The sequence below is a fragment of the Rhinolophus sinicus genome, linkage group LG02 (genome assembly GCF_036562045.2).
Source record: "Rhinolophus sinicus isolate RSC01 linkage group LG02, ASM3656204v1, whole genome shotgun sequence".
Taxonomy (NCBI): Eukaryota; Metazoa; Chordata; class Mammalia; order Chiroptera; family Rhinolophidae; genus Rhinolophus; species Rhinolophus sinicus.
Window position 1 is genome coordinate 17,236,480 of NC_133752.1, and position 10,190 is coordinate 17,246,669.

A 10,190-nucleotide genomic window follows, 5' to 3' on the forward strand; every position below is an offset into this window, starting at 1 on the left:
TGAAGTTACAATTTTTTTTTTTTACTAAAAGTTAGTCTCTTAATCCAAACATAGTATTTACTTCTTAAATATACAAATTAAACCATGACACCATCAGCCTGAAGAATTTTAACATATGCGTGACTAGATTTCTTTTCTTCCTCTTTTCTTTTTCACTTTTTTTTTTTTTTTTAATTTCCTCAATTCCTTTCCTCCTCCTCCTTTTCCTCTCCTTTCTTCTCATATCTTACTTATTTCACCAAGTGGCTAAATTGGCCCCAAACCACACCTCAACTTCACCACAGGGATGAAAATGGAGGTGCAAAGAGCATGTAGGAGGTCACTGCAATGAACCAGGCGAGGGATTATGCTGACGGCCTGACCTGGAATAACACTAGAAATGAGTGGGCGCACGTTTGAGAAATCGCTAAGGGTTAAAACTGGTCAGCTACGTGTGAGCGGGGAACTGGGGTGGTAACAGAATTAGAGGAGCCAGGATGAATGCTGGGTTCTGGCCCGGATGGCTGTCATCTACTGAAATATAGCACATAGAATGAAAAACCTATCCAGGAAAGAAGGTGATGGGTTTAGTTTAAGGCATATGGATTTGAGGTACATGCAGAAAACATCCAGGTACAGGAAGTAGATGGGTCTGAAACCCAGACAGCTATGTCAGCACTGGCAGCGTAAACTTGGCTAGAGGCTGTGATAGCTAATTTCCAAGATGACCACCATCACTTTCTTCCCTCCCTGAATGTGTATGCCACTCCCCCACCCACAGGAGGAATTTGTTTCCCTCCCCTTGAATTTCATCTAGACTTGTAAATGCTTGGACTGATAGAATGCTGTGGAAGAGACATTCTGGGACTTCTGAGTTCAAGCCTTAAGAAGGCAGGTAATTTTAAGTTAATTCCTCTTGGAACACTCCTCTTGGAACATAGGATGGCATACAGCTGCCATGCTACGAGGAAACTCAAGCTATGAACCCCCAGAATCATGATAACAAATGGTTGGTGGTGTATTTTAATCACTAGTTTTAAATGGTTTAATACATAGCAATAGAAACCGAAATTGGTACCTGAAAGTGGCATGCTGCTATAATAAAAGTCTAACACATGGCATTGGCTTTGGAATCTGGCAGCAGGCAGAAGCTGGAAGGGCTTTTAAGAGATACAGATGTTGAAAGGGCAGTGAGGAAATTGCTACTGAAGATTTAAGAATAAGGGACATGAGTTGTGTGGATTGGCAGAATAATGAGTGACTGGCTGCCTACAATAACATGAAAGATAGAAAGAGTAGAGATTTATAGCCAAGAAGCAGTGTGTATGTGTAGGGGGTGGTCAGTTGATGAAAAATTACTAAAAAGGAACTTTGGGGTAAGGGCGGATTCTGGTTCAACTGACCTAGCAAGATTCTTGCTGAAGACGACCCAGAGTGATCACACATCACCTGGGGGATGGTGGAAGATAAAGAATCTGATTAGATATCGAGGGTGATCAGATATGGAGGATGGGGGATTCTGGCTAAACCAACTTAGCAGGATTCTTGCTAAAACTGGACAACACAGATGTACATGGAAGTCCAAAAGTCAGGCCTAGTTGACAAAGAGTTCAGGGAAGCTTGAGTAGCATTTGGTCAATAAGAGAATCGATGTCACACTTACCCATCAAGAGGTAGAGTTTATTTCCCCTGGGCTGGCCTTGTGACTGCTTTGGCCAATATGATGCAGTGGAAGGGACATCTGGCACTTTCAACTCTCCATCTTAAGAGAACTGGAAGCTTCCACCTCTTTCCTCGGGGAACATAGCCACCATCTCTAAGGAAGCTTGACATCCATGAGAACAAGGTCTGTATAAAAGAAAACCAAGGCCTTCAAATGTCAGCCCTCGTTGAGCTCCCAGTCAGTGGCCAACACCAACTGCCAGCTGTGTGAGGCCATTTGGGAACTATCAGCCCTCTGAGCACCCCAGCCAATGTTATAAAAATCAGAGGAATCACCTATTTAACTCACAGAGCTGTGGAGATCATAATTTATTGTTGTTTTAAACCACTAAGTTTCAGGTGGTTTGTTGTAGCAACATGTCACCAAAACAGATAAAGATCAACAACACATTGAGATTGGGTATCTCCAAGAAAGCACATAAAAAAATAAAAATAAAACAAGACAACTCTGGGGAGAACAAGAATTTTAAGTGATTAGAAGCTAGCCCCAAAAGGACACTGAGCAGAAATGTTCAAAGAGATAGGAGGAGACCAGGAAGCAGCAACAGAAAACAAGGAAGCTACTTGAAGATGGAGAAAAAGGCCAACTGTGTCAAACACAGCAGAGAGTTCTAGAAAGAAAAGGAAGGATGTGGAAATCTGCCATCAGCTTTGGTCATGTGAAGTCATTGATCACTTTTGCCAAAGCAGCTTCAGCAAAGTGATGGAAACAGAAGCCCAGTTACAGGGGGTTAAAGAGACGTCTAGTCAGGAAATTTTACTGAGTCATAGACAGTAAAAACGAGAGGAAACAACAGGTACACATGTCTCTTGTAACCAAGTGTCTCAAAAGGAAGTAAGAGTAATAGGACATTTGGTAAGTGGGGTCACAGGGTCAAGAGAAGTGTTATAGTAACACATCTATGCTTTCCAATCCAGCTCTAGGTGGCCTTGGTTTTTCTTCACAAATGGCCATCTTCAGACTGATGTGTGACTTCCGCTAATGTGTTTGTCTACAGGCTTCTGCTTGAAAGCTGAGCAGAATCGAGCTTTTACGAAGGGTGGCATCATGGGGTGTAAGGCGCATTGAATGGGGAGTCCTGACACTGTTTGCCCCTAACTGGCAACAGCAAGTCAGTTTACTTCCAGATCTCAGCTCTTCCTCCATTCAATCAGTGGATTAGATTGGAGAACCGCAAAGGCCTTCCAGTGGTAACATTTTATAAAGTGATTTCATTCTCAAAACTCTATGTGATTATAATACTTTGTCCTTGCTTTTTTTTTTTTTTGGAAATCTGGAGTGTGAGTATGGGCTTAAAACCACCAAACTTAAGCAAAATACTTGCAGCCCAATGCCTTCACCTAAAGCACACACAAGAAGTTCTAGCCCCTACCTTGTGAGGTGGCATGTGGGGATAAGGTACTCAACAGAGGGTCAGCTTCCTCCTGAGCCTCAGGGCCAGGGTCACCCAGAACAGGTCATTCTGGGCTCCAGGGTTGATGAGCTAAGACCTTCCCCAGGGCAGGGAGGTCTGTGGGTACGCTCAGGGATAAACCAGGCTACCCGGCAAAAAGGGAAGGGTCAGGAGGATTTATCAAGTACAGCTGATTCCCTGAAAGGTGGGCATTCTTCAGTTTACATGGGTTGGGAGACAGATCCCTTGGTGCTCTACAGTGTTGCAGAAATAGAATACACCCAAGTCTTTCAGTATCTCTCCCTCCCAAGGGTCAGCATGGCCTAGCATCTTTTTGTCTATTTAAAATCTACTGAAGTGTATTATTTCTGCATTTAGCTTGTTTCTTTCTATTTTGAATGCATACTTTCATCTTCACTCTATAGGGTGCCTTTGTTCCCAGGTACAATTACAAACAGAGCCAGAGGGTAAGTGATTTTTGTAGAGTCAGGAAATCTATTTAGTTGGTATTACCATGCTCTCTTTTTTTAGAGGAAGAAAATAAACTAGAAGGGGAAACCTTATTACATCTCTCACAACTATCAGCCCAAATCCTAATTTTAACATCAATATTTGTAGTGTGACAAAAGGGAAAATACAGTTGTGGCAGAAAAACTAATTTCTTATTCCCCACTGGGTTCTAAAGAGGACTCCTCTCTGAGTGTTCACGCTAAGAGAGATGGCGAGTGTGAGTGTGCAAGTTGGGGAAAGGCTTCGGAGAGCCAGCTCGTGTTGCTGAAGAAAAAAGGAAGAGGGAAGAGACGAGTTGGGAGGGGGAAATGAGAATTCTGGAGCAGCCAGAACTGCTGGTACCCCTCAAGCTACAGGTTCTATTCGAGGAAAATGTGGGGTAACAGGAGCCATTATTAGCTAAAAAGAAACATTACAGGAAGAACTTCATGGGGGTTTCCGTTGTTGTGCCCTGTGCAGTGGGATGTAACACTGTCTGCCATTTCTCCTGTGTGTCTTCACCAGCTTTTCCCTCAGGGTGGTGGTTGAGAAGACAGACTCTGGAGCCAGATGCTTTGCTTCAACTCCTGGCCCCTCACACACCACTGGCTTTGCAACTTGAAATGATTTAATCGAACATCTGCATGCTTTGGTTTCCTTATTTGTAAAACAAAGATAATAATAGCACTTGTCTCATAAAGTTCTCGTCAGAATTAAATGAGTTAATACATGTAAAGGGCTTACAATCAGCCTCATACACACTTTATTACTACTTACCAATACTTTCTGAAATTCAATTTTTTTGTTGTTGTTGTTTGGGTTGGATGTGACAAAGAGCCAACTTCTATTTTATGGTAACAAGATGAGAACAAAGACTGCTTCTAGGGACCAGTCCCATCTGAGGCTTTTATAATACTCTGTTTCCCCGAAAATAAGACCTAGCTGGACAATCAGCTCTAATGCGTCTTTTGGAGCAAAAATTGATATAAGACGTTGCTTTGTATTATATTATACCCACTATTATATTATATTATATTATATATATTATATAAGACCCGGTTTTATATTATAGTAAAGTAAGATCGGTCTTATATTAATTTTTGCTCTAAAAGACACATTAGAGCTGATTATCCAGCTAGGTCTTATTTTCGGGGAAACAGGGTAGTTATTACTATTGTTATTATAATTATTTCAGACCTCACTCTTAATATGCATCCATGCTTTATTACTTTTGTGTGTATACCATCCATTATTCCTTCATTCAATGAATCATTCCTTCATCCATTCAACAAATATTTATTGAGCAATTACTACTTTCTACATGTCAAGCATGTAGAAAATAATACCATCAAGAGCCCTGTTCCTGTTGTGTTTATATTCTCCAGGAGAAGGTAGACTACCACCATGACAACAAATTAAATAAAGGAGATCATTTCTAATACTGATGTGTGCTGTGAGGATAATCAAACAGGATTGTGGGATTGACTTGAAGACTTGAAACAGACTTGGGGAGTCACTCCTTTAAACAGGATAGTCACGAAAGACCTTTCTGAGGACAGCACATTTGAGCTGAGAAGTGAATAATACAGAGGAAGCAACCACATGAAAATGTTGGGCTGAATGTTCCAAACAAGAAAGGAAAAAGGTCAAGGCACATTAAGATGGAAATGAACCTGGTGTGTTTAAGCAACTGTAGGAAACCTAGACAGCTGGAACCCACTGAGGGAGGGTAAGGGTGGGAGGACATGAGATCAGAGAAGTGGACAGGAGCTCTATCTGCCAGGGCCTCAGGCGTCTTGGAAGGGAAGTGAATGTGTTATTCTAAGTGCAATGGGAAGTCACTGGTGAGCTTTAGGCAGAGGAGTAACAGAATCTAATTGACTATGTGCAAATAGATACTGATTTAACACCTATTACATGCAGGACACAGTGAGGCAACCTTGGTAGAGTGTTTCAAGATGAACTGGGAAGAGTCCAACCATTCTGGCTGCTATGTGGAGAATGGATTGTTAGAGGGGCAAAAGAGGAAGCAGGAAGTCCATTTAGGAGAATTCTAGAAAAGAGAAGCTGGTGTTTGGACTAGTGTGGAAGCTGGAAAAAAGTGTAGAGATTTTGACTGGATTTTGGAGATAGAGCCAAAAGATCCTTCTAACGACTTGCTAATGGACGTTGGTAGAGGGAATAGAGCAATAGGGAAACCAGTGATGACCAAGAATACAGACTTTCCAGAATTAGTTCAGAAAAGTCACAAAATGAACAAACAATACAACAAATGACAACAACACTAAACCTAGGGGTTGGGGGAGAATCTGACTTCCAGAATTGCTACATTATCTCATTCAAAATGTCCAATTTCAACAACAACAACAAAATCACAAGATGTGCAAACAAACAAGAAAAGTATGGCCTTTACATAGGAAAAAAATAGTCCATTGAAATTATCTCTGCAGACACACAAGTTTTGGACTTTGAAATCAACTATTTTAAATATGCTCAAAGAACCAAAGGAAGTCATGTCTCAATAACTAAAGAAATATGTGAGAATGGCTCTTCAAATAATGTCAGTAAAGTAACAGATATAAAAATATGCTCAACTATTTTAAATATGTTCAAAGAACCAAAGGAAGTCATGTCTAAATAACTAAAGAAATGTATAAGAATGGCTCTTCCAATAGAGAATGTCAATAAAGTAACAGATATAAAAAATATGCTCGAAGTCCTTCATATTTATAAACAGTTTAACAAATATATCAAGTATTATCATGGCTTTCGAATTACAATGAAGCAGGTTTAGTGATGTACTGTTTTAAAATTTACTATGAGTTGGAATGCTCCATTGAAGCTGTTTCTTTCTCTTTCATGTATCTCTGTTGACCCTCCCTTTTTTTTTCTTTCTGTATTAGTTATCTATTGTTGCATAACAAATTATGCCATACTGTATGGCTAAAAACAATAAATATTTATTATCTCACAGTTTATGAGGGTCACGATTCCCCGTAAATTGAAATGGGAGCTCCTAATCCAGGGTCTCTCACAGACATGCAACCTTGATAGCAAAGGGAAGCAGGAAAATAATAACAGTAACAAGTCACCACAATTGCTGATAGTTCAAGCCATTTTAATATAGTCATGAGAGGAATAGTTCCTGGTGTCATCCATACAGGAAAACCCTCACTGGAAAAAAGTAAGGCAATGTGAATTCACCCACATCTGTCAAATTTATACTCCCGGTGTCCTAGTCAGCAAGAAATGCACCAGGTCTGCATTACTCAAGAAGTTACCAAGTCCACAATTGGAAGTAAAATTATTTGCATTGGCACTATAAATAAGTCTCATCCTTTGTTCAGGGCACAAGTCTTCCTAATCGCCTCAGCAAACCTTTCCCAAAGTGATGCGACTTTTCCTCCTTCATTTGCACGTGGCTTTTCTCATGACAAAATCATTCACACAGAGGAGGAGATGCTCTGTCCATCTGAACTCCAACTGTGCTCTTGGCTCATCGCACTCTCACAAGCCGAAGAATGTAAACAATTAACAGCCTCCCCCTTCTTCTCTCCTCCGCTCTCCCACAGTATCTGTTTGTGCAAGTTCCTGTGCATTCACTAACTTAACACATAATCTAATCTATCCATAATCTAAACTTTGTCCCTTTTCCTTCTCTAATGAAACATTTCTGATTAATAGTTACCAAAACTCTGTTCACATCTTCTTCCCTGGAATGGGTACCTTGAAAAACATAGATTTCCAACTTAGGTTAAAATATCACCAAGTCCAACAAAAGTCACAAAAGGGCAATGAAGTAATATGTGGTTAAACCAGATGATAACTGGAGAATTTTCTTCATTTATGTCCTGAATTTGCACGATTCTACTCTCCTACTTCCCAGTACGAACTTCATTGACAGTGTTGGGCTTTACTAGAAACTAGGTAATTAGAATTAAATTGTAAACGGCCAAACCTTTGTTTTTTGTTTTTGTTTTGGACTGCGATCTAAATCACCTCTCCACTCAGAGGCTCTAAAAATGGGTAACTATAACCTAGATAACATTCCGTTCTCCTGTTCTGTATCCCACCTCATCATTTCCCGACGGTCACACTGCAGACTTGTCCATTTCATGATCCGGGTGGTCTATATTTTTTAAATTGGTATTTCCATTTCAAAGTTTGAAATCCCCTACCTCAAACTGCATTCCCATGCTTCTCCAAAAACTACCTATGGGCTTCCAGAAAGATCAGCATGCTGGAGCTGGTTGGAATTCCAATACCCCCACTTACTACCTTAATCAAGTAACTTGACCTGTCTCTATAACATGGTTAATAATTGGTAGACCTGTGAGCTTTGTAGATATATATGAGATAATATCGCTGATAGAACAACTGTTGACTGAGCACCTCTTGAGAAGAAGGCACGAAGCATAAGCTACACTACAGGATACAGAGATGAGTTAGATAGAGATAATACCCTTATGAAGTTTAGAATACAGAATGGCAGATTAAAATCAATGACTATGATTCAAGGTAGAAAGTGATAAAATACCTTCAGACAGGCCCAAGGGCCAATGTCTCCTCCTCCAAGACCTTCCCGAGCATTCCACTGAACATGGTTCTCAGCCACTCTTGGCCACTGTACCTTGTTTCACTTTCTTACAGCAATTCTATTATCTAACATTGTCATGGTTATTTCATCTCTTATTTACCAGATTTGGGTCACTCTCTTCCCTGAACATGTGTGCCTTATGAGAACAGAGGCTTCCTCTGTCCTATTCATCACTATAAAACAATGCTCCATAAAGGCCTGTGGACGAGCACATGAGAGACTCAAAATTAGAAGCTAAAAGAAGGCAAAAAAAAAAAAAAAAAAAAAAATGAGAGCTTCTTTCTATGTGTAAAAGTACTTGGTAAAATGATTTTCCCAATAGGAAAATTCTGGTCTGTGAGTTTTATGTCATTTCTGATGAAGTCTAAGGGGGATGTTCTCCCCCAAGACTGAGCGTGGGGAGGAGACATATTTGCATAAGGCTAGAGAAGAGAGAGGAGCCTGTCTTTCCACCAGCCCCTGGCAGAAACAAACCCTGATTCTCACCCTAGGTATGGAATGACTGACTTATGGCATCTTCCTGGAGAACAAACAAAGAAAATAAATTCTGTCAGATGAAGCAGCATTTCCACATGGTTCATAGTGAGTTATTTAACACAATTTGATTTCACACATGTCAATGCCACATGTGCACAAATATATAAACTTATATCTGAGAGTCTTTAGCCTATAGAGTACACTTTAAAACTAATACATGAAGTGCCAATAGGATAACTGCCATTCAAATAGAAAAAAAAATCTGCAGACACTCTCAGGTGATTTGATTACACAAAGTTTAAACAACCCAGGAAATAAGCTTCGTCTGGAAAGACTATAATTAAATGTCTAATAAAAAGAAAATGACCTTTAATTTCCACCATTTCTTCTTACTTGCAGTCCTTATAAGATCAATGATAAAATGCAAGATTTTACAACCTCATTATAGTTAAATTGCATTTACTAACAATTGCTTGCTTTTTCATTAAAATAATGTTTCATTCAATAACTACAAGTGTCAAAACAATTTTCGCAGGGCACCTCGATTTCCATACTGCTAGATACGCACCACAAGGGACTCATCTATTCAAGTCTGTAACCTCAACAAAACTTCTTTCCACTGAATGACAATGAAACGATGACTCTTCCTTTCACTTTCTCCCAGAGGGAAAAACATAAAGAGATTTTCACCTGTGTGTTTCGATATGGGACATGATTTTTGGCATAGTTTAAAAGGAACTCAGTCTTGATGTTTGATATAAACCAGGGCCCCGAAAATAAGACCTAATCAGCTCTAATATGTCTTTTGGAGCAAAAATTAATATAAGACCCTGTATTATATTATATTGTATTATATTATTATTATATTAAACACCCTATCTTATATTATAGTAAAATAAGACCTGGTCTTATATTAATTTTTGCTCCAAAAGATGCATTAGAGCTGATGGTCCGGCTAGGTCTTATTTTCGGGGAAACACTGCATTTTTGTTGTTGTTGTTCTGTGTGTGGCTTATTTTTTCACTCAATATAATGTCTTCCAGGTTCCTCCATGTTATTGCAAATTCTTCTGGAAGGATCTCATTTTTTAAGGCTGAATAATGTCAATAATGTGAATATATATATATGTGTGTGTGTGTACCTTGGCTATTGTGAATAATGCTGCAATGGACAGGGAAGTACAGATATACTTAGAGGTACTGATTTCACTTTCTTTGGATATATACTCAGAGGAGGAATTACTGGATCATCTGGTAGTTCTATTTTTAGTTTTTTGTGCAAATTTCTCTGCTTTCCATAATGGCTGCACCAATTTACAATCCCACCAACAGTGTACAGGCTCCCTTTTCTCCACATCCTCACCAACACTTGGTCACTTGGTATCTTTTTTTTTGTAATAACCATCCTAACAGGTGTGAGGTGATACCCCTTTGTGGTTTTGATTTGCATTTCCCTGATGACTAGTGATATTGAGTACCTTTGCATATACCTATTCGTCATTTGAATGTCTTCTTTGAAAAAAATGTCTATTC

The 10,190-nt window shown here is 39.5% G+C and overlaps 1 long non-coding RNA gene across 3 annotated transcripts in view; it reads right to left on the bottom strand.

The window, feature by feature from the left end:
• LOC109453822 (uncharacterized) overlaps window positions 1-8,264 on the bottom strand; it is a 48,181-nt gene extending 39,917 nt beyond the window's left edge. For all 3 annotated transcript variants that reach the window (XR_012492831.1, XR_012492829.1, XR_012492830.1), the window contains exons 1-2: window positions 8,122-8,264; window positions 1,643-1,827 (exon numbers count right to left, since the gene is read on the bottom strand). This is a non-coding gene — a long non-coding RNA (uncharacterized LOC109453822). The remainder of the gene's footprint in view (window positions 1-1,642; window positions 1,828-8,121) is intronic.
• Between the last annotated feature and the right edge of the window lie 1,926 nt (window positions 8,265-10,190).